General features: G+C 42.6%; 1 protein-coding gene and 1 non-coding gene across 2 annotated transcripts in view; both read right to left on the bottom strand.

Annotated features, from left to right (window-relative positions):
• LOC126161883 (zwei Ig domain protein zig-8-like) overlaps positions 1 to 25,343 on the bottom strand; it is an 811,818-nt gene that overhangs the window by 690,386 nt on the left and 96,089 nt on the right. The window lies entirely within an intron of this gene.
• Trnar-gcg (transfer RNA arginine (anticodon GCG)) lies at positions 13,482 to 13,556 on the bottom strand. Its single transcript has one exon. It is a non-coding gene; the product is annotated as a tRNA-Arg (tRNA).

The following is a 25,343-nucleotide window of genomic DNA, read 5'->3' on the forward strand; positions in this document are numbered from 1 at the left end:
TGCTGGCAGATGCCATTGTGTCGAAGAAGAAACAAACTGCGCTCGTCGTCCCCAGGGATAGATGCATATTTGTGTTGATACACTGTGCCTTACAGAATGACAAGATCATGCAGGGAATGACACGAAAATATTCCACTCGGGCCACAATATTCACTGCTCTAGATTGTACCCTTCCCACGATTGTTGCAGGGTATTTGCTTTCAGACGTTTGACGCCTTATGCGCCAACGGTCCTCTGTCCAATGGAGCCTGCTGTGCAATTCTTCTGCAAAAGTCCACCATTTGGTGGAGTTGTGATAGGGGCGTGAAAATTCGTAAATCCCGCCCTTCGTCGCCCATGAACAGCAGCCAGCATGGGAGCAGTAACTGGGCGCTTGCTGCTTAGGCCCATATGCAGAAATTTTTGGCAGCATCGTTGGTTCGCCTGGGCGCCCAGTTGCACTTCCGTTGGTCCGTGTACATTTCCGCAGTCTGTGCTCTACGGCTTGCGGTGCACCACAGTTGCCGCGACGCTAGTTTTGGATAACGCCACTTCGACAAGCACAGTGTTCTATAACCACGTGGGCACGCGAACACCTTACTAACTAAACCGTTTCGAAAATGCTTCCACCCTTGCTTGCAAGGCAACGACCATGTCCTTTTGGAAGTTCGAGAAACCGTTCCGTTTTTGCGTTACGACAAGGACTGCCTCCCGTTCCCTCCTCTGCCCAACACGCTTTATATACCAAACACTGTCAGTGCTACCACCTGCTGTCTGTGAGTGGTTACTGCACGTTGACGTCGAACGTAGGCGGTGACCACGTTAATGTGACTAGACCGTGTAGTATATGGTCCCCAGTTGGTCTACTCCCCTCTCACGCTCAGCCTCCCTTTCCATTTTGTAAATTTAAGAAGCAAGGCGTCCTGTCCCCTATGAGACGCTCTTGTAGCATACATACCAACAGTTGCACTGAATCCTAATACGAATTCTGTATCCACAAGGAATCGGTTGCCACTGTATAGCCATGCAAAGACCATGGTGTTTTCCTTTGCTCACTTCACTGTTTGGTTACAATTCTTTCGAGAACCAAAACTGTAGTTTAAACACGTTTTCATATGACATTGCACATGCAAACGATCGAGCAAATCCGTGTGATATGTGAAAAGAGATAATGGCGAACCCATGTAAAGAAAGAGACGAAGCAAACGTGTGTATTCGCGATCTCTTATTTACGAGCAAATATACTGAGCTTAATGAAGCCAGGAGCCGCTTTTATGTCGTGACGCTTACTGAATATGACATTCTCAAAGTAATCTACCTCTTTTGGTTTCACAAACAGGTCCATAAAACGATCTCGTAGACTGTGTAGCTGTAAGTCGGTTACTAATTGCGCCATAACATAAATGTTTTCCTTCCTAGTACATACCCGGTTTCACAAACAGATCCATAAAACGATCTCGTAGACTGTGTAGCTATAAGTCGGTTACTAATTGCGCCATAACATAATTGTTTTCCTTCCTAGTACATACCCAGTGATATGGGCCGTGGGCTTAAACCTTGTTCACCTCACTACTAACACGAAAAGTGTTGTTGAACAGCAAAATTGTATCCACATAGATGAAACATTACCACTGTTTTTACTACCATTCTCTCATTTCGCTTGTTGCTTCCACGACCATTTTCATTACATATAGTTTTTTTACAACTGTTCGAACAACACAATCGAGATCACAATTATGTTTTCGGTAACAGGTTTCAGCCTTTATAGAGCATCTTAAGATCTAAAAACTCGTCACGAAATGTGTTGCTCGCCAATTTTCCATATGAAATTGTATCTGACTATAATTTTAACCGTATATCTTCTGATGAAACCTATAACCAGAGCTCCTTATCATTTCTTTCTATTGAGCACCTTCGTTTCGGAAAATATACATGGCATATGACGTACGTGTCATATCAGCTCGTTATGAAAACGTAAAGAGCGTCAGTTTCCGCATCATTTCATTCTAGCACGAGATTTCTAACAAGTGCGAGAGTAGTATGAACTGCCTGCGAGCATTGGGCGTTCCATGCTACAGCCGCATCTCTCTGGAATAAGTAACCAAAGATGTACATTTGAGGACTCTGTGTGAAGCGATTACAGAGATCGGACGTGTTTTATGTTGGAGACACTTTGCTATTGATGTGCAACGCTATTAGGTTCCATTGCGAATGTTTAGTTAGTCTATGGTACAATAAACAAATTCAAAAAATAATACACATTCAAGGTGTGTATTTATCAATTTATAAAAGATTTGACAAACATTCTTCAGATGTCACGTGATCGATCGGATGTGCACTGTGGAATGATACTGCGAAGCGTGCATCTTTTCACGGTAAATATTCTTCGAGACAGTTACGCAGAAGCAATAAACTTTTCGTTGATAAAATGTCAGGCACATCAATCCCTACCCATCCTACAGCATAGCACCTAGTTGTGCCGAACGATCTCCGTAGCGAAATCAACATTTTAGAGATTTCAGGTTGAGCAGTTCCGACGAGGACTCAGGTGCGGGACATATATCTACCTCTCTGTGGTATTTAAAGCGAAAGACTTACATACTTTAGGTTTCAAAAGACTGAAGCTAAAACCTAAATAAAACCACTGGAAATCAAAACTAAAAGTACCAAAAACAAATAAGAAGCGAGGAATTTTCTTAAACAAAATTTCTTAAATAAATTATTTAGTTAATCAATATATAATAAAATGGCGTCCGAGTACGGAAGGTATAACAATTAAGACGATCCCCATAGCAGAACTTCACATCGTTGCAAGCTGGATAAGCTAAGCAGACACAAGTATCAGCAATCTCAACTCAATCTGGTCGTTTAAGCTGAACAAAAAATGGCTCTGAGCACTATGGGACTTAACAATTATGGTCATCAGTCCCCTAGAAATTAGAACCTAACTAACCTAAGGACAGCACACAACACCCAGTCATCACGTGGCAGAGAAAATCCCTCACCCCGCCGGGAATCGAACCCGGGAACCCGGGCGTGGGAAGCGAGAACGCTATCGCACGACCACGAGCTGCGGACTAAGCTGAACAGTCTCAATGTTTATATTGTAATATAGTTCTATATTTTCACTTCATTTCCGTATTTTCTTCAGAAGTAGACATAGACACTTATTTGGTCATTATTTTCAGGAGGAAGTTTTATATGAGATACTGTAATTAAGTGTGTACAAACATACAGGTTTTTTTCTGTTTTCTAATTTTTTTATGTTCAAAACTAGATAACAAACGAAAACGGATAAAGAGAAAGTGTTAGATGTTCAGGAAATTGGTGAAAATACGAGTGTAGAGGAAATAGCAGCTTCGTCTCAACAGGAGACAAATCCTATGGCTCAAGTCTTAGAACAACTAAGACTATTGTCAGTATCGGTAACGATTATGTCAGGTGTGGTACAAGCAGTATTACAAAATCAGGAAGATATGTCACAGAAGCAAACTGATATGTCATTGGTGGTACAAACAGCATCACAAATGCAAGCAGACTTGTGTCAAAAGCAAACAGACATGTCAGCTGCAATTCAGGCGTTACTTAGCCAGCAACCACAAATCTCAAATGAGATAACCGAGTAGCGAGATGCGCAAAAGCAGTTTCCTTTGGAAATCAAAAGGAATACCGAAGAAATGCAAAACATGAAATCCAAGCAGGAGGAAGTAGAAACTTCCGTAGTGGAATTAACAGAAACTTTAATCTAAATATCCACGGGTGTACTGCCGGTCTACAGTGTCCAACGGGCACAATATTTCGGCCTTCATACATTTCGCCATCATCAGGTGAACTGACGGACTGAGCTCCTGTGAACATGCCGGTACGGAGATCCGTACGCTATGTCTGCTCAGGGGGAACTGGCTTCGGCCGCGGCGGCGGCTGATTTAAATACCCTCCGCACGCGGCGCACTCCCTCCGCAGTCCGCGCCCTGCACCATGGCACGCGGTGGAACAGATTGCGACAGCGTCTGAGATGACGTCGGTGTGATGGCTCTGTCCGCTGTGGTCGTAACAACCATACGTTTGCTCGATTTACTCTTGATTAACCCAATCGCTGGTTTCCAAGCCTTGCTAAGATTATAGCCACAGTCACGGTTTATGAGGTCGTCATTGATGCGAATTTCGATGGCCTCTATAACAACGCTGTCCCAGGATCTCGACGTCTGTACCAGAATCGTCGTGCGTTCATACTCCATAGGGTGTTTTTCCGACAAACAATGTTCAGCGACCGCCGACTTGCTCGGATACATCAGTCGAGTGTGCCCTTGGTGTTCACTGCATCGATCGTCGACGGTAAGCATCGTCTGATCAATATACGACTCGCCACATTGACACGGAATCTGGTACACGCTGGCCTTCCTCAGACCGAGGTCATCTTTGGCGCTCCCCACCAGTGCACGAGTTTTATTCGGAGGACAAAACACAGTTCCGAGGCGGTGTTTCTTCAAAATGCGGGCGATTTTCCCAGAGAGTGCGCCTGTATATGGAATAAACGCAGTGCCTACCTCCTCCCTCGTGATTTCATCCATCTCCACAGGTTGTGCTGTAGTGGTTGGGCGGAGAGCACGTTGAATCTGCCACTCTGAGTACACATTTTTTCGAAATACAGTTCTCAGATGTTCCAATTCGTGGGGTAGACTGTCTGCGTCAGTGATAGGGCGCGCCCTATGTACTAGAGTTTTAAGTACCCCATTCCTCTGTGAAGGGTGGTGGCAGCTGTCTGCGTGCAAATACAGATCAGTGTGCGTTGTCTCCAGATACACCCCATGACCTAGGGTGCCGTCAGCCCTTCTCTTGACCAAGACGTCAAGGAAAGGTAATTTACCATCCGCTTCAGTCTCCATAGTGAATTTGATGTTGGGGTGTAAGGAGTTTAGATGTGTAAGGAAGTCAAGGAGTTTATCCATACCATGTGGCCAGATGACGAACGTGTCGTCCACGTAACGGAAAAAGCAAATAGGTTTCCATTCGGATGACGACAGGGCTTCCTCCTCGAAGTTCTCCATGTACAAATTCGCTACCACCGTTGAGAGTGGGCTAACCATGGCGACTCCCTCCGTTTTTTCGTAGTATTCTCCATTAAAAAGAAAATACGTGGAGGCAAACTCGTGCACTGGTGGGGAGCGCCAAAGATGACCTCGGTTTGAGGAAGGACGGCGTGTACCAGATTCCGTGTCAATGTGGCAAGTCGTATATTGGTCAGACGATGCGTACCGTCGAGGATCGATGCCGTGAACACCAGAGGCACACTCGACTGACGTATCCGAGCAAGTCGCCCGTTGCTGAACATTGTTTGTTGGAAAATCACGCTATGGAGTATGAACGCACGACGATTCTGGTACAGACGTAGAGATCCTGGGACAGCGTTGTTAGAGAGGCCATCGAAATTCGTACCCATAAACCGTGACTGTGGCTATAATCTTAGCAAGGATTGGGAACCAGCGATTGGGTTAATCAAGAGTAAATCGAGCAAACGTATAGTTGTGGCGACCACGGCGGACAGAGCCATCACACCGACGTTATCTCAGACGCCGTCGCAATCTGTTCCGCCGCGTGACCGTGGTGCGGGGCGCGGACGGCGGAGGGAGTACGCCGAGGGCAGAGGGTATTTAAATCGGCCGCCGCCGCGACCGAAACCAGTTCCCCCTGAGCAGCCATAGCGTACGGATCTCCGTACCGGCACGTTCACAGGAGCTCAGTCCGTCAGTTCACCTGATGATGGCGAAATGTATGATCGCCGAAATATTGTGCCCGTTGGACACTGTAGACCGGCAGTACACCCGTGGATATTTTGATTATCAAATACGCCGGGAGAAACTCAATAATCACAAGACAAACTTTGACTACCATAGATTCTCGTTGTGTTCAATTTATACGAGAGAGTTTCAGTAGCCGGCCGTGTGGCCGAGCGGTTCTAGGCGCTACATTTCGGAACCGCGCGACCGCTGTGGTCGCAGGTTCGAGTCCTGCCTCGGGCATGGATGTGTGTGATTTCCTTAGGTTAGTTAGGTTCAAGTAGTTCTAAGTTCTGGGGTACTGATGACCTGAGCAGTTAAGTCCCATCGTGCTCAGAGCCATTTAAAAAAAAAAGTTTCAGTAAACATCAATAGGATTTCTCAAATAAGTTACATGAATGGGTATCCGCTAAGGAATATCAGGTGATACTATGTGTACATGAAAGTACAAAAGAAGTGGTTAGCAAATAGCCTATTGACTGCTTACCAATTGCAGAAAATATTAAAGAAGACCTTAAAGAGGTAAAAGAACAATTAGGGGCGAATTTTAAATAATGGAAGGACGAAATAGTCCATTCTGTTGAAAATGTGTCCAGAGATATGGAACAGATGCGAGGGGCAGTAAAAGACTGTAGAAACGAGCTGCGTGAACTAGGACGAACGCAGGGCTCAAGCCATGAGCCATGTTACGCTAACCGGCATGCTTCGCCGGAGGGAAATATAAAATATAACGGAATGCTTGCAGAGCCGCGAGCTAATAATGTGTACGCTTTTATGCTAATGGAGGCAAAATTGTTGAAACATAGGCAGTTTCAGACGTTCTCACCTGACCGAAAATCCATAAACCCAGTGATATTTATACGAGGATTTCGTGAAGTACTACCAAGGCCATGGACTGAAAGCGCAAAAGGTCAGTTACGTTTCAGGATATATTCAAGGTGATAGGGCGTTATGGGCCACGGATATGATGGGTACATGCGAAAAGTATGAGGAATTTTATAAGGCGTTTCTTGCTAAGTATTGGTCACGGAGTTTGAAAGAACGATTAAGAAAAGAGGTCTTTAACCTGGAGGCGGTCTGTGTAAAAGCAGGAATTCTACGACGATACTTTGGGAAGTAATTAAATAAATCAAGATACTGGGATCAGCATATGACGCACAAGGATATTCTGCGGATTATGAAGGCGAAACTTCAAGTTGAGACGGGAGAGACGTTAATACATGCTTCGGAGGAGAACTTAGAAGAATTCATGTCAGTCTTGGACTCCAATGATTTGATCCAAGAGGATATTAAGGCGAGACCAGACAGAGACAGCGCGTTCTCGCAGTCTAATAATGCTTATGGTAACCGAGCGAGCAATCAGCTCATTCAGGAGACAAATGTAAATCGCTCTCCACCGCACTGCAATAACTATGACCAACATCGTAATCCGCGTAGCGGTAATGGAAAGAATTTCAGATACGGGAAAAAACAGGATCGACGCGACAGAAGGTACAATCCAGGTTATAATGTGAACTCGAATTCTACGAATTGGCAAAACAATAACCGGCAGACACAATCTCCTGTGGTGAAGGATAATGACTGGAGGCAACGAATACCCAGTTATTACAGAAGTGAGAGGGGGTGCGATTCACGTAAATTAATCGCGCTCGGAAAACTTATTCCGACCGAATCGTGCCCCGCAGGAGCGGTCGAAGAAAGGTATAGGGGCTATGAGCGGAAAGTAAATATGATGAGGTACTACAAAGGAAGATTATTAGAGGAGGTGCTTTGTGCTGACACATCGAAATGTATGGAGGAATACTCATCGGAACCCATTTCTGCAATGAAAGTTGAAACAGAGGGTGTTCCAGTACTGGTAGTTTTGGATACGGGCACATCAGTTAACGCAGTATCACTGAGTTTATTTAATAAAATAATGAAGAAGACTCCGTTACTGACATTTCCTGCGCAACATTGTTAAATACTAGGAGCGTCTGGCACGCGATCACAACCAGTGAACACACAGACGTTGCTAAAATTGGATCTAGGAAATGCAGCGATAACATGCTCGTTCCTAGTAGTAGATAAGTTAATAGTCGACTGTGTTCTGGGATTAGAAACCATCCGGGTGAAGGACGCAAAACTAGATTTCTCTACCTGGGAAGTAAATTTTTGGATCGACAGAGCCCTAGTACAGGTAGATTTCCTGAGGAAACAAGGAAAACATGGAATATACTGCAGAGGGGCAAAGTTGCAATTGATAATGTATATATATATATTCGAAGCAATGACACAGAAATATAGCGGATTAATTATTTTAAAGAATTTATTCAATTCACTGGGTGGAGTTTCAGGAAATTTTACTGAGATATGAGATAGATTACCAGATTACCAACGAAAGTATTGGGAAGGACAGTGCTGGGCCAGATAGAGAGGGATATGTGTGATCGTTGTGGTGTGTTTGGTATTAAATTGTAATTATTTGAAGTATGGTAAATGATGAAGAGAAACGACTGGGCTGAATTTGTAATTTTTGTAGATTCGGGGGAAGTAGATAAATTCGTAATTATTTTCTTTAAAGGTTAGAGCTAATTTCGCAGACCGATATAACTGCGGAGTAGTGATGGATTCCGTGAACAGAAACGAACTTCACGTTAAGTGTTGTGTGTTTCCAGTTACAAAATAAATAATGAACACGTGCTGGTGCAGTGTCATAAAAAGAAACCAGTGGTGAGACATAAGAGTAGATATCTTTGTGCTAATAAGCACTCCTGTGCGTCATATTCGAAAACGATTATGTGCTTCATTGAAGAAAAAGGTGAAGTCACGAAAGACAATCATCACTAGAGTTTACCAAGGACAATGAGTGTGGACATCGTACTCTGATATTAATAAACAAATGTGTAAAGGAGAAAAGAATTGGTCATGTTGGGGAAAGGTTACCTGAATACTGAGTAATAAAATGTATATTACTTCTTCCGAATCACTAAATTCAGACCAGTAGATTGAGAATGAAGAGTATATGTACTAACCCATTCTCTCACAGTGGTTTCCCATCAGTAATGATAAACATTGATACTTGTTCCTGGGTATGATACATGTTCACACATCGCTGCCCTGTGAATGGCCTATGAGGGTATGATCCAGCCGTTATCCTACCTGAGGATCAACCCTGTTCCTGACCATCCCTACCATCCCACACACACACACACACACTACCAAGAGGGTCATTCTCCGCCTCTACACACACCTGTCCTGCAGCTTCCATCAGGCGTCGTGTTGACGCTGCTACCAGGACATCTTCACATTTACCCGACTCCACCAATGCAAGAACACCCTATTGAAAGACAATGTCAGATCTGTGATTTTAACTTTTATTTAATTTTTGTAAATTACTGGGTGGAAATTAAGGTTTCCTTCAGGAACCCTTGCACGAACGGGAAGGCTTTTCTGGTCGAAAGTCCATGGCCACATGAGCCGTTTGCAGAGTTACTTAAACGGCTAATGTCAAAATATTTAACCTTATGAGAAGTAGCGAGTGCTTATGAAAGCTACACAAAATTCTTAAGCAGCAAGAATTGTCATCAGCCACCAGCGTATTCCAATTAGTAATATTCTAGGCAACAGTAGGGTCAATTATGTTACCGTTTTGGCCCCGTATTATCTCATAAAGAAAATCCGCGTTCAATAATGGGCTTCGTAATGGATCGCAAATGGTGAAAATCTTTGACTCAGATGCTGCGAATTATTAATGGTGAGACTAGTATGAACTGCGTGCGAGAATTGCACGTTCCGTGCTACGGACGTATCTCTCTGGTATAAGTAATCAAAGATGTATATTTGAGGACTCTGTGTGAAGCGATTACAGAGATCGGACGTGTTTTATGTTGGAGAGGTTTTGCTATTGTTGTGCGACGCTATTAAGCTCCATTGTGAATGTTTAGTTGGTCGATGGCACAATAAACAAATTCAAGAAAATAATCCGCATTTATCAATTTATAAAAGATTTGACAAACGTTCTTCAGATATCACGTGACGTAGATCGATCGGAGGTACAGTGTCGAATGACACTTCGTGCATGAATCTTTTCACGCTCAATATTCTTCGAGAGAATGTCTCAGAGCAATAAACTTTACGTTGATAAAAAAGTTAGACCATCAATCCATACGCATCATACAACATAGTACATAGTTGTGCGGAACGATCTCCATAGCGAAATAAACATTTTAGAGATTTCAGGTGGGGCAGTTCCGACGAGGACTCAGGTGCGGGACATATATCTAACTCACTGGGCTATTTAAAACGAAAGACTTATATACTTTAGCTTTTAAGAGACTGAAGCTAAAACGTAAATAAAACCACTGGCAATCATAACTGAAGGTACCAAAACTAAATAAGAAGCAGAGAATTAAGAAAACAAAATTTCTTAAGTAAATAAATTAATAAATTAATTAAAATACAATAAAATATTTTAATAATTTCATTCCTTTTCCAGAACCTACTTGGGTTTGCAGCTGCATCAGACTGCAAGTAATACGCTACATTCGAAGATTAATTTTTATTCACATCTCAGCACACTGAGACATGGTGTGAAAGCCTAGACGCTTCATAATAACATGACGTGTCGAAAACCTATAAAACTGCCTTCAATAATTCACAGACGAATAAACTACGCCGGCCGGTGTGGCCGAGTGGTTCTACGCGCTTCAGTCTGGAACCGCGCGACCGCAGGTTCGAATCCTGCCTCGGGCGTGGATGTGTATGATGTCCTTAGCTTTGTTAGGTTTAAGTAGTTCTAAGTTCTAGGGGAGTGATGACCTCAGATGTTAAGTACCGTAGTGCTCAGAGCCATTTGAATAAACTGCACGTATATTTCACAGCTGCTCTTCTAAGTAGTAGCTTCTTCCTAACGGCTCAGTGGGGAATTCATGCATGTAATCGGTACTTAAATCTTAAATGAGTAATGTTCTGTTGCTCATACAAACGGAAAATGATGGAATATCTTGTTACTTCATTGATTCTCTTTCGGCAGTTTTCTTTTACTGAACAAATACGAGTAATTTAAGGTCGGGTGTATTACTCATTTTTGTACCAACAAATGTAAAACTAGTAGTAGTAGCAAAAAAAGTTTAAGTTTTTGTTGAATAAAATGTTTTCTCAAGAAACTTTTATTTATTCCATTACGAAAATTCTGTTTATAAGAATCTAAAGCAATTTTCTTTCACTGTTTCAATAGGAAAGGATACTGTAAGTTAGTTTTGATTACGAAAGCTCGTGAGATAATCCTCATACCGTAGTGGAGGACCATGTGCTAATTACTGCATTCACTGTGGTGTGTTTGTTTGCTTTTTTCCTGTGTAATTTTCATTTCGGAAAGTTCCCCTCTCCCTCGGAAAAGGTTATAATGTTGTGCCTGCGTGCGAGTACCGGAGCGTGTGATTGTGCAGGTAGGATATATCTGTGAATGTGTGTGTGTGTGTGTGTGTGTGTGTGTGTGTGTGTGTGTGTATGTGTGGTGTGTGTGTGTGTTTGTGTGTGTGTGTGTGTGACTGTGTATGTTTGTGAGGGCGCGCATGCACACGCGTACTCGGGATTCGTAATCTCTGAAGTCGTGAAGACGTTTTACCGACAATGATGTCACTAGTTTTTAGCTTATCACACGCAACTTCGAAAGAGTGAGAGGAGGGAAAGATCGCATTTGAAATCTGTTAGACTTCATCTCTTAGCGAGGCTTTGGGGCGATACAAAAGGTAGTAGGTATCCGGATTTAGAGGTATCCTTAACTTCTACCCCTATCTGATTTCTTTATTCTTATTTATCATTTCTTTCGAGAAAAAAAGAGATGAGTAGTGACTTGTAAGTCAGTCGTGAAGAAAGCATTCGACTTGGTAAAGTATCTACGTATATTAACAGGATGCAGCGTGAAATTCCTGAGGAAAGTATATTATGAACACAAAATTGCTCAGAAGTTAAACGTGTAAAGGGCATTCGAGAATATAAATGAATGAAAACGTCTACCAGAGGAACACATGCGGAGACATCAGTATGGAACACCCACGAGCTTTGAAATTACCGGATAATCTATGAACTGGACTGCATAAGTAGCACGGATATCGAAAATATCAGTCATTCGAAATGCGGTTCGATCTAGTTTCATATGACGCCCAGGAAGATATGCATCCAGGCTTTCAAGTAGATGCAATATTTATTGTCTTCCAAAATGCTTTGGACTCAATACTGCACTAATGCGTATTTACGAAAGTACGATAATATGGCGGTGTGAAACGGAATTTGTGACTAGACTGAGAATTTCTTGGTATCGAGGACGCCTCACGTGATCCTGGATCGAGATTCACATTTCGTGTGTTAATGGTCTAGCAAACAATATTATTAGAAACACCGATGATGCAGTTCTCTACAATGGATTATAGTTTTTCAGGTACTTGTTGCATTCGGAGAGCAATCCTTATAAGATCACAATATGCTGGATAAAAGTCTTTTCCAGATCCGGGAAAGTAAAGCGAAGACGCTTAGACCTCTCAGAGTGCACGGAAATATGTAAGATATTTGCGTTGATAGCATCGGTGCTCCCACAGTGTTTCACAGTACAACAGTGATTAATGGTAATACTGACAACCTTGGGAATTCTGCAGTCTGAGATGCACTCAGAGATCTTCAGTGTATCTGATAGGGAAATTAAAGACTCTCAGATATAGACAGGAAACTGTATTATCTCAACTCAGTATTTTTCCAAACAATAGCAACATGAACAGTCGTTAAAAACACAGTAATGTTAATGTACCACATAATGGTCTGATTACAAAACAGAATACTGGAAATCGAAGTATTTTTATTCACGTAACAGCCCTATTATAGCATGAAAGAGCAAGCAAGACGGGATAGAAATGCTCTGTGTTAAGCGATTTCTTCATTTGTAGGCGCCGGCGTACTGGGCTTCAAGTTATCTGACTATATCCAGGCGATGCCCAATTTCACTCAGTCGTCTAAATAGATCGCCTTAAAAAGGCGGCGCATTTGACCATAAAGCAGTATCTTCTTTTTGCTAATCATATAATTTGCGACTGAATCGAATCAAATTTTACTGGCTAAAAGATGGTGTGAAAGTAAGGTATATTTAAATAGCATCGAGCTACATGTAACTTCTGAAGGTCAAGCACAGAGATGGTGAGATCCAGCACCTAAAACTGTAAGGGGTGTTCACGATGACAATGATGGAGGAGCTCGTTTCGTTGACAACCTACTGAGGTTATAAAATAATGCGTTCTCCCTGGGAAGTCAATTGACCAAAGAGGGCTCCGATGTTCCTCTGACAGTGCCACTTGCCAGAATCATTCCTCAGAAATGTAGCCGTCGGTGAAAGCCGACTAGAAAAACGGTGCGAATGAACTAATCCCTCCAACGTCCAGAAGTCGTATTCACTAAACGCTATTACATATCCGAAAAAACTCTTATTTGAAATATAGAACAACAACTCTGAAGAAATATTAAACTCCTTTTTCAGCATACGCAGCATGGCGGTACAAATGCAGCAACAGACTATATGTGTACTGCGAAGGTAGATGTGCAATGAGGTGACAAAACCCATGCGATAGTCATACGCACATAAGCAGATCGCGGTAATATCGAGTATACAAGATACAAAAGAGCAGTGCATTGACGGAGCTGTCGTTTGTACTTAGGTAATTCATCTGAAAATGAAACTTCCTGTCAGATTAAAACCGTGTGCCCGACCGAGACTCGAACTCGGAACCTTTGCTTTTCGCAGGCAAGTGCTCTACCAACTGAGCTACCGAAGCACGACTCACGCCCGGTACTCACAGCTTTACTTCTGCCAGTACCTCGTCTCCTACCTTCCAAACTTTACAGAAGGTCTCCTGCGAACCTTGCAGAACTAGCACTCCTGAAAGAAAGGATATTGCGGAGACATGGCTTAGCCACAGCCTGGGGGACGTTTCCAGAATGAGATTTTCACTCTGCAGCGGAGTGTGCGCTGATATGAAACTTCCTGGCAGATTAAAACTGTGTGCCCGATTAAAGTTTGGAAGGTAGGAGACGAGGTACTGGCAGAAGTAAAGCTGTGAGTACCGGGCGCGTGTCGTGCTTCGGTAGCTCAGTTGGTAGAGCACTTGCCTGCGAAAGGCAAAGGTTCCGAGTTCGAGTATCGGTCGGGCACACAGTTTTAATCTACCAGGAAGTTTCATATCAGCGCACACTCCGCTGCGGAGTGAAAATCTCATTCTGGAATCATCTGAAAATGTTTACGATTTGATTATGGCCGTATTCGGAGATTAACAGACTTTGAACGCGGAATGGTAGTTGACGCTAGACATGAGACATTGCATTATGTAAATCGTTGGGGAAGTCAATATTCCGAGATCTACAGTGTAAAAATTTCAGGCTTTACCTCTCACCACGGACAGCACAGTGATCGACTGCATTCACTTAAAGACCTAGAGCAGCAGCGTTGGCGTGCAGTTGTCAGTGCGAAGACATACAACACTGCGTGAAATAACCCTAGCAATCAATGTGGGACGTAAGGCGAGCGTATCCGTTAGGACAGTACGGCGAAATTTGGTGTTAATGAGCTAAGGCAGCAGACGACTGACATGAGTGCCTTTGCTAACAGCAGCATACTGCCTGCAGAGCCTCTACTGAGCCCGGGATCAGAGCGGTTGGATCCTAGACGACTGGAAAACCGTGAGCCAGTGATTTCAGATAGTAAGAGCTGGTGGTAGGGTTTGTGTGTGGTGCAGATCCCATCAGGCCATTGACCCAAATTATCGACAAGGCACGGTGCAGGCTTGTGGTGACTCCGTAATGATGTGGGCTGAGAATACGTGGAATGGACTGTGTCCTCTGGTCCAACCGAACCGCTCATTGACTGAAAATGATTATGTTCGGTTACTAGGAGATTATTTTCAGCAAACAATGATGGAATTTGTATGGATAACAATGCGCCATCTCATTGGGCCAGAATTGTTCGGGATTTGTTTGAAGCGAGCGAATGATTTGGCCACCCAGTTTGATCTACATGAATCCCCATCGAACATTTACGGAACATTATCGAGAAACCAGTTCGTGCACAAAAGCCTGAGCCGGAAACATTTTCGCATTTACCGTCAGCTATAGAGCCAGCATCGCTTAACATTTCTGCAGGGGCCACGTCGATGTGCTGCACAACGTCGGCAAAAGGATGTCCGATTGGGAGTTCCACGACTTTTGTCATCTCAGTACATAACAACTAGATAATGACCTCGTTAGCCGAAAACGGTATTGCTAATCAAAAATGAAGATAGAAGTCCCACTAGTACTGCCATCTGATAGCAAAAAATATTGAACAGAAAATAATTTCCTGTCGTTTTGCCAAATATTGTTATATTTGACCATGAACCGACTTCGGCTTCTTAAGCCATCGTCAGGTAATAGCTGAATGTAGCAACGACAGTTAAAATGATGCGCTATTTACGAAGATATTACGTACTTACGATTTATTTATCTAATGAACGTTGCACATCACTTCATCTGCGTTTGCGATATTCAGATATTATGTAACGATTACCTATGAAGTCGACAGCCATTACGTGACCAAATAAATAACTTTTTGTAAAACATCAGCAAGTTATTTCCTATTTAGAACTGTTGTCACATTCTGGCAAGCGCTGACAGAAAATACTGTTAATGTCATGAAAACTATTTTCTTTAGTCTACAGTCGCATTTTTATTTTGTCAAAATAATACTAGTTTCGGTATCAAGTACCATTATCAGGCTACCTTACACCGCACAGTCTTCGAAATCATTTAAACAAGGTGATGTGTCACAATAATGACAGAGAAATATATTGCCGACCTCAGGATGATTGTGGGACACCCAGGTCATGTGACGTAATACCTACTGGGTACATATGGGACACAATGAAGTGACATAAACTCCCGCTGGAACTAACTATTACGAATCTCTGTGAGCTGTGGATGTCCATGAAGTTGAAATGGATTACCGCAGGTCCTTATGCATCTAGTGGATGCCACTCCAAGTTACGTGGCACCGTCATAAGGGTTCTGTTCGCTGCATCAGCCTTGTTAAGTTGTTCTCAAGCATTTACTGTGCAACAAGTGTTTTCAGTGCGTTTAATGCGTTTTCGCTTGGCTCAAGATTAACGTCATGTCAGAGTTGCTACAAAAGCGCGTTCTCTCATTGGTAGGAAGCTCGGTCTTGTTCCTGGCGAACAAAGTAATTTCTGCTTAATATTGTTAATATTTGCTGCTGATTCTGAACTTCACCAAGTGCATAAGAATAATTTCCTCTTTTGAAACTGAATATTTATTTTGCTTGTCATGCTCATACTATGCATCGTCAATAGTCTCTTATATAAGTAACACTTTTAGTTCTACACATTTTGTTAGGTGATCTGTAGTGCTTCCCGGTGGCACATTTCAATTATTCGACTCTTTACAATTATATAGTACTCTTACTTCTCATTTTTCTATTCTTTTCATGTGAGCATTAGTTGTTCTGTAGCCACTTGGTGCACACACTAGAGTTTAGCAATTGACAGTATGTTACATTCATATATTTCGCTAGACATTATTTTTCTTGTTGCGCATTGTTTATGATCTTTCTAACTTGGTTTGTAGCTGACTGAAGGCTCGCTAAAAATGTGAAGAGTGAGAGTGGAGTAGTCTGATGGGGAGAGAATGAAGGGAGACTGGATGCTTGGGGACACATTTCGTGTTTTTTTAACTTTTTTTTCGTTACCATTTCAATTTTTAAGTGAAGTATTTTAATAAGTAATTACTGATGAAACACACAAAAGTTAATGTATATATATATGATATATTATGATTTAGAAATGCGTTCTGTGTGCATCAAGTGCCTACAGAACAACCGATGGACACCTGAAAAGAATATAAAAATGAAAGTTAAGTCGGATAAAGCACAACCATATAATTATAAATAGATAGATAATTCAAATGTGCTGTCAGGAAACACTGCAGATTTGCTAGAAAATATTTACAACTAAATAACAGATTTTGAACAAACGAAATATGTCTGGTTAAAAACGAAATGAATATTAGTTTGCAAAGACGAATTCTTCTTATCTAAATGATAAACACAACAGTACGTAATGTTTGACCATATTCAGCAGTAACTGTTTGCTGTAGCTTCACATCTACATTAATTAGCGTTATGTGCTGTTAATAACATTTCATTATTACGTATCTTAAAAACAGTCACACATTCCAGTTTAATTTGTAAAGTAGGTCTGAAGCCAATTCTTATGCTTCTGATAAAACAGTACAGATGAAATGCCTTGATAGGAACTGGTGAGAGAGACGTAGTAAGCGAGAAAAGTAGCTACATCCTGCCATTAAAGCCCGCCGCGAAAGAGCGGCACCATAAATACCGCACAAAGAGGACTATGACAGAAACGTTCGTTGTGTACATGTATAACAAGAAAGAAACGCAAACAGTTTTTCACAAAAGTGTAACTATGTTTCAACACAAAGGCTCTATTCACAGCCACTGTCTGTTTACATGATATGGGCGACTCACAGCAAAGCACTGATACGACTGATATTTGATGTTAAAATCAAGTCGGTGAAGTTCCCGTGTTTTGCTGACTAACGTGACATATAGAATGTGTAGTGGTTGACTAGGTATAAATGCCGAATATGTGGACTGTTGGCAATGGAAAAAAGAGAAAAAGCACAAGTACTCATCGACTTGTTGGAAATAGGGTTTATTTAAAACAATATCTCAACTTGAGGACTTCAAAGCTTGACATAGGTTCAACACAAATTCTGCTTTGGTTCTCCAATTGTACCTCTGACTGAACTGTATTCCGGCTTCTAAAAGGAATAAACTACTTCGTTAAATAGTAAAAGGTAAAGAAAAGCCAGTGACCAGGCAGTATGCCTGAGCAGAATACAGTAGAGTACAGTCTCTGTTGGCCGCGGTACTAACAAGGGAACCTCCCCATCGCACCCCCCTCAGATTTAGTTATAAGTTGGCACAGTGGATAGGCCTTAAAAAACTGAACACAGATCAATCGAGAAAACAGGAAGAAGTTGTGTGGAACTATGAAAAAAATAAGCAAAATATACAAACTGAGTAGTCCATGAGCAAGATAAGCAACATCAAGGGTTCTGTGAGCGCAGGAGCGCCGTGGTCCCGTGGTTAGCGTGAGCAGCCGCGGAAAGAGAAGTCCTTGGTTCAAGTCTTCCCTCGAGTGAAAAGTTTAATCTTTCAAGTTTATGTGACAAACTCTTATGTTTTCATCACTTTTTTGGGAGTGATTATCACATCCACAAGAAAACCTAAATCGGGCAAGGTAGAAGAATCTTTTTACCCATTCGCCAAGTGTGCAAGTTAGGTGGGTCCGACAACATCTTCCTGTCATGTGACGCACATGCCGTCACCAGTGTCGTATACAACATATCAGACGTGTTTTCCTGTGGAGGAATCGGTTGACCTATGACCTTGCGATTAAATGTTTTCGGTTCCCATTGGAGAGGCACGTCCTTTCGTCTACTAATCGCACGGTTTTGCGGTGCGGTCGCAAAACACAGGCAATAAACTTATTACAGTGAACAGAGACGTCAGTGAACGAACGGACAGATCATAACTTTGAGAAAATAAAGAAAGTAAAATTTCCACTCGAGGAAAGACTTGAACCAAGGACCCCTCGTTCCGCAGCTGCTCATGCTAACCACGGGACCGCGGTGCTCCCAGGCCCACAATACTCTTCATGTTGCCTATCTTGCGAATGGACTGCTCAGTTTGCTTCATCATCATCATCATCATCATCATTTAAGACTGATTATGCCTTTCAGCGTTCAGTCTGGAGCATAGCCCCCCTTATACGGTTCCTCCATGATCCCGTATTCAGTGCTAACATTGGTGCCTCATCTGATGTTAAACCTATTACTTCAAAATCATTCTTAACCGAATCCAGGTACCTTCTCCTCGGTCTGCCCCGACTCCTCCTACCCTCTACTGCTGAATCCATGAGTCTCTTGGGTAACCTTGCTTCTCCCATGCGTGTAACATGACCCCACCATCTAAGCCTGTTCGCCCTGACTGCTACATCGATAGAGTTCATTCCCAGTTTTTCTTTGATTTCCTCATTGTGGACACTCTCCTGCCATTGTTCACATCTTCTAGTACCTGCAATCATCCTAGCTACTTTCATATCCGTAACCTCAACCTTGTTGATAAGGTAACCTGAATCCACCCAGCTTTCGCTCCCATACAACAAAGTTGGTCGAAAGATTGAACGGTGCACATATAACTTAGTCTTGGTACTGACTTCCTTCTTGCAGAAGAGAGTGGATCGTAGCTGAGCACTCACTGCATTAGCTTTGCTACACCTCGCTTCCAGTTCTTTCACTATGTTGCCATCCTGTGAGAATATGCATCCTAAGTACTTGAAACCGTCCACCTGTTCTAACTTTGTTCCTCCTATTTGGCACTCAATCCGTTTATATTTTTTTCCCACTGACATTACTTTCGTTTTGAAGATGCTAATCGTCATACCATAGTCCTTACATTTCTGATCTAGCTCTGAAATATTACTTTGCAAACTTTCAATCGAATCTGCCATCACAACTAAGTCATCCGCATATGCAAGACTGCTTATTTTGTGTTCACATATCTTAATCTCACCCAGCCTGTCTATTGTTTTCAACGTATGATCCATAAATAATATGAACAGCAGTGGAGACAGGTTGCAGCCTTGTCTTACCCCTGAAACTACTCTGAACCATGAACTCAATTTACCGTCAACTCTAACTGCTGCCTGAGTATCCATGTAAAGACCTTTAATTGCTTGCAAAAGTTTGCCTCCTATTCCATAATCTTGTAGAACTGACAATAACGTCCTCCTAGGAACCCGGTCATATGCCTTTTCTAGGTCTATAAAGCATAGATACAATTCCCTGTTCCACTCATAACACTTCTCCATTATTTGCCGTAAGCTAAAGATCTGGTCCTGACAACCTCTAAGAGGCCTAAACCCACACTGATTTTCATCCAATTGGTCCTCAACTAATACTTGCACTTTCCTTTCAACAATACCTGAGAAGATTTCACCCACAACGCTGATTAAAGAGATACCTCTGTAGTTGTTACAATCTTTTCTGTTTCCATGTTTAAGGATTGGTGTGATTACTGCTTTTGTCCAGTCTGATGGAACCTGTCCCAACCCCCAGGCCATTTTAATTATCCTGTGTAGCCATTTAAGACCTGACGAGTTCCGAATTAATTTCATCCACCCCAGCCGCTTTATTGAGCTGCAATCTATTGACCATTTTTTCCACTTCCTCAAATTTGATCCTATTTCCATCATCATTCCTATGCCATTCTACCTCGAAATCTGAAACATTACTGATCGCATTTTCACCTACATTGAGCAACTCTTCAAAATATTTCCTTCATCTGCCCAAGGCATCCACAGGGTTCACCAGCAGTTTTCCTGACCTGTCCAAAATACTTGTCATTTCCTTCTTACCTCCTTTTCGAAGACTGCTAATGACACTCAAGAATGGTTTTCCAGCAGCTTGACCCATAGTCTCCAACCTGTTTCCAAAGTCGTCCCACGATTTCTTCTTGGATGCTGCAATTATCTGTTTGGCTTTGTTTCTTTCTTCAACATAACTTTGTCTGTCTACCTGGGTTCTGGTATGTAGCCATTTTTGATACGCCTTCTTTTTCCTTTTACAGGCTGCCTTGACTGTATCATTCCACCAAGCTGTTTGCTTCATCCTACCTCTACACACTACTGTTCCAAGACATTCTTTAGCCACTTCTAGTACTGTGTCTGTACCTTGTCCATTTCTTTTCCAATGACTGTAATTGACTACATTCAATTAACTGGTACCTTTCTGAGATCGCTGTTATGTACTTGTGCCTGATTTCCTTATCCTGAAGTTTCTCCACTCTTATCCTCCTACATATGGACCTGACCTCCTGCACTTTCGGCCTCACAATCCCAATTTCACTGCAGATTAAATAATGATCAGTGTCATCAAAGAATTCCCTGAATCCACGTGTGTCCCTCACAGCCTTCCTGAATTCCTGATCTGTTATTATATAGTCAATGACAGATCTGGTTCCCCTGCCTTCCCAAATATACCGGTGAATGTTCTTATGTTTAAAAAAGGAGTTTGTGATTACTAAGCCCATACTGGCACAGAAATCCAAGAGATTTTTCCCGTTCCTGTTGGCCTGCATATCCTCTCCAAATTTACCCATAACCTTCTGTTCGATTTCCAATCCTGCCGTTAAAATCACCCATGAGCAGAACACTGTCCTTGTCCTTTACTCTAACAACTACATCACTGAGTGCCTCATAAAAACTATCCATCTTATCTTGATCTGTCCCTTCACAATGCGAATATACTGACACAATCCTAATTTTCTTGCTGGACTGTCAAATCTATCCACATCAGTCGTTCGTTTACATACCTTATTGCAACTACGCTGGGTTCCATTTCTTTCCTGATGTAAAGCCCTACACCCCATTGTGCTATTCCTGCTTTGAATCCTGACAGGTAGACCTTGTATTCTCCCACTTCCTCTTCTTTCTCACACCTTACCCGAATGTCACTAACAGCTAAAACGTCCAGCCCCAACTTACTTGCAGCCTCTGCCAGCTCTACCTTCTTCCCAGAGTAGCCCCCATTGATATTAATAGCTCCCCATCTCATTACCATTTGTTTGCCAAGTCGCATCTTAGGAGTCCCTGGTATGTCAGTTAGAGGTGGGACTCCGTCACCTCCAAAGGTCCGAGGCATTTTGCTTACTTTTCTTATTTTTTTCATAGTTCCACACAACTTCTTCCTGTTTTCTCGATTGATCTGTGTTCAGTTTTTCAAGGCCTGTGCATTGTGCCAACTTATAACTAAATCTGAGGGGCGTGCGATGGGGAGGTTCCCTTGTAAGTGCGGGAGGATGGTGGACACATTGCCCTGGCCGCCTTTCACCCTCAGGAAAGGTCTCGCGTAATCATTAGACAGCAGGTTAAGTCAGCCCTGGGGCCATTCTGGAAGAACTTAGAGTGTAAATATCCACGCTCATATTCGGTATCGAGCCCAGGACCTCCAACGCCGGGATCTAGTCGTATACTTGCTACACCCCACGACCACGACCATAAAATGGTTCATACACAACAATAAAATACCAGTCGCAATCAGCTAATGACGTCCGAAATATCTCATTCCTGAATCAATGTAACAATGGAAGAAACAGATCACGAAAATAAGTTTAATTTAAGTACGTCTATAAAACCGATGTTTTGCAAGGGAACAAAAAAATGTTTCAAATGGCTCTGAGCACTATGGGACTTACCTTCTGAGGTCATCAGTCCCCTAGAACTTAGAACTACCGAAACCTAACCAACCTAAGGACATCACACACATCCATGCTCGAGGCAAGATTCGAACCTGCGACCGTAGCGGTCGCGCGGTTCCAGACTGTAGAGCCTAGAACCACTCGGCCACCCCGGCTGTCGCAAGGGAACATAAGTCAGATAAAGGCAGATAAAAAAATTCGCTTGAAGATATAGGAAACAAACAGATGCAGCGACATGGTCTTCAACTTCACGAAAGTTGTGTTTGAGCTTCCTAGGTTGTATTTAATGCCGAGCGAGAACGAGAATAAGGCGCCACATAAGAAAGGTGTCGCATCAAGTTACGTACAGATAAATGTTAGACTGAAAACTAACGAAAATTTTCGTATGTAAAGTACATGAATTGCGATTTCTTTTATATGTATGTCCGCCCCGATAGCTGAGTGGTCAGCATGGCGGATTGTCACGCCAAGGAGCCCGCGTTCGATTCCCGGCTTGCTCGGAGATTTTCTCAGCTCAAGGACTGGGTGTTGTGTTGTCCTCATTATCATCAGTGGAAGGTAACGGGGAACAACCACCGGAATCAATTCCCAAGACGCTCATGTGGTGGCCCTCTCTGACGAGGCTCCCCCGTGACAAGACCTGCCATAAGGCAGAACACAAAATTTTTAAGTTTATATATATGTCTATTATATAAGAACTTTATTATAATGATGTAGATGTATACGTGCAACGTACTACGAACTGAGAGACGATGAATAACTTTGGAGTAAACGCCATGAATGCTAATGAATGTCCACTCCATCTAAGCAGGCCCTTATGAAGACTACCAACAGCCGTCACATACAATCAGTAATTTTTGTGAACTTCAAATAACGCAGTTCCTTCTCTTTTTTTATAGTTCATACTGAGGATCAGAACGGTTCTTTTACAACTGTTTTTGGGGTGGTGCCGAATATGTGAGTTAAATGGAATGGTAAGCTGTTGGAGCTGATGTATGAGTTGTCAGGATTGCATTACGTTCTTGTTGGGTAGTCGTAGCCATGCGAATGTGAATTCTACGAAGAAGAAACGAAACAGTAGTGGCAGGATGTGGGGTTACAGCTGTGGGATGGTGCACCGTCTTAAAGTCGTATATAGAGTGCTTAAACGATCCGTTAAAAATTACATGAATAATACAGGGTGTCCCTTACCTCCGTCCTATGTTTCGAAGGCCCAGGTAAAAACCAACTATTGTAGATACGCTAGTGAAAATGCACCGTATCCTAGACTACCTCAAACAATTTATTCAGTTGAAGAATTTGTAGCGCGAAAAATATCGGGTCTGTGTTCAGTTTCTTGCCATTTTCTTCGTAACACGTCCACTGTTACAGATGAAGTCACATCTCTGAGATATCGAGCGAGATGGCGCGTTGGTTAGCAAAACTGGAATCGTATTCGGGACGACGATGGTTCAAATCCGCGTCCGGCCATCCTGCATTAAGTTTTCCGTGACTTCCCGGAATCGCTTCAGGCAAATGCCGGGATGATTCCTTTCAAAGGGCACGGCTAATTTCCTTCCCTATCCTTCGCTAATCCGATGGAACTGATGACCTCTCTGTTTGGTCCCCTCCCCCAAATCAATCAACCAACCATCAGTTATTCGACGTCTTAACATTGGAATGTCGTCCACTTTGGGCGCATACTCATGGTCCATCACAAATCCTCACAAGAAGAAATCCAGTGTGGTAATATCGGGCCAGGCAATGGGTTCTCTGCTTTCGATCCTAAATTTCTTATTCAGCAACTTGCGAGCATCCGTTGACCAATACGGTGGAGCTCCATCTTGTTGAAAGATGGTGTTGGGTTGCAAGCCTTGTGTTTTAAGGGTAAACATACTGCTCCAACTTGTCTTGATATTCTGACCAATTTACTGTATTTTCTGCAAAGAACACCGGGTCCAAAATCCTACCGTGCCTTTACAGATGTTCAGTTTAGATCACTGCAGTATAGCTGATAGGCGTAGCGCTGGTACCTGCTACCGACACTACAAAGATTCTCCTTGCCACAGGATCATCGCTGGCCACACCAATGTGGTGGAAGTGGCAAGATGCGCCCACAGAAGTTCTCCGCGCCACCGTCGGCGCCATGTCTTATAACAGACTGACACGCGGACACGAGGTCAACTCTACACCAGACTACGTTCCAGTCAACGACTAGTCTGCAGCAAGCATCGAGAAGAGAACCGTGTCTAGCAACAACAGAGTTACAGACAACAAGTTACACCTTTCACGATAAAATGCAGGCCCTTGTATATGTTTCTGTAATTTGTCTTTGAACTGCGTTACGTGCAGGAGTTTCTATTGGAATGAACAGTGCTACGTGCACGATTTTCTATTGAATATTGTTTAGAGTTGCATTACCAGCGACAGTCTGTATTAGCACATCTGTTAGAATGGTTCTATCTATGTATATAAATGTAACTGTGCTCTGACCCACAGTCACACCAAATTAGACGTTATGTAACAAAAGATAATTGTTCATTTTGGTTGTAAGTATACTTCAACTCTTAAATTTTACGCCTGAAATAATTATGCCACCTATCACATGGTTAGCACCCACGTAGTTTGTGATAACTCGTCACAGCAATTACGGACGTGTTCAATGATAACATGCGAATGTTCTGAGCCCCAAATCCGAACATTGTGTCCATTAACCGTTTCCGATGTATGGAAAGTTGTTTCATCAGGGAAGGAACATCTTACCAGGAAACTGGCATTCATGTCAGCACACTGCATCATATCCGTAGCAGATTATTGTTGTTGGCATGTTTTGTCGTTCGGCCTCAGATGTTGCTGAATTTGTACTTTGTAAGCATATAAGCGAAGACGCTGATGTACTACACGACGCAGTGTTGCTCGGAATGCTTTAAGTTGTCTAGCTGCCTGCCGTATTGACGTACGTGGACATCCGAGAAACACTTATCTCTTCCGAAACACGGCGACAGAATAATTCAGAACACTTCCAACCGTCAGAAATATACGAAATCATTCCTTAATTGTTTTTACGTCGGTTGAATCGCATCCCTGCAACCTTCGATAATTTCTTTGCACATTAATCGGCGATTTTGTTTCTGCAAACCACACTGCTGCTTGCAAGCACTCCTGTGGAATCACCATTATCAATTCATGCGGTCTTAAATCTGACGAGGGAATATTAATTCTCAGAGGTATTACTGCATATGGTGAAATTCAATCAT

This window comes from Schistocerca cancellata, chromosome 1, assembly GCF_023864275.1.
Source record: "Schistocerca cancellata isolate TAMUIC-IGC-003103 chromosome 1, iqSchCanc2.1, whole genome shotgun sequence".
In the NCBI taxonomy this organism is placed as follows: Eukaryota; Metazoa; Arthropoda; class Insecta; order Orthoptera; family Acrididae; genus Schistocerca; species Schistocerca cancellata.